Raw genomic sequence first — 800 nt, 5'->3', positions numbered from 1 at the left:
TTATAAATCCACTTTCATTTATTTATAATTTTATAATTTTATAGAGCTAGGTCTAGAGTTGAAATGTTATGATCTGAAACTTATTGGAGTACTTTCAATTAATGTTCTTGCTGTCGAGTAGTGTCGTTTTATTTTGAGGAACTCTCTCCATCTTCAATGCAATCTTAGCCATATACTCCTTTCAATTCTCACCCAAATCAGGTATTTATATCGAGCAGTAATAAATTCCAGTGCCATGGTACATTCGCATGAATGACATGTTAAGAGATCTTAGAATAGATCCAGTCAAAAAATACATAAGGGACAGAGCTCTGCAACAATAAGCGAAAACCGACAGGATGCCCTATCTAATCTCAGAGTAATCACTAACCGCACGGGGCGGTACACAGATCTTAGATCAATGATGGAATAATCATGAAGATTATGAGGAATACTCAAACCAGTCAGTGAGATGAGTGAAACTATGCAGAAACCCTCCAGTCATCATAGAGTAAAAGTGCCCAAATGCACTAACTCGGAAAAGGCTCAACATAATAATAAATTCCATTGGTAGCGTTATTATTTTTTAACTTTAAAGGAACTGTTTAAATACAGGTGATAGGTTGCAGCATTATTTAAAAGTCTGTGATTAAATTCATTTACATCACTCTAAGCACAAATGGTAATTACTATTGATTTTGCATAAATACTTGAGACAGTTTGTAGACTATTAAACATACAAATGTTAGAATGTAACAATTCCAAAACAGGGATGATGTCTTGGCCTTAGCACATCGATCACAGTTTCTTTTTAATCCACT

Source organism: Teleopsis dalmanni, chromosome 1, assembly GCF_002237135.1.
Source record: "Teleopsis dalmanni isolate 2A chromosome 1, ASM223713v2, whole genome shotgun sequence".
Classification (NCBI taxonomy): domain Eukaryota; kingdom Metazoa; phylum Arthropoda; class Insecta; order Diptera; family Diopsidae; genus Teleopsis; species Teleopsis dalmanni.
This window is presented reverse-complemented; position numbering follows the sequence as displayed.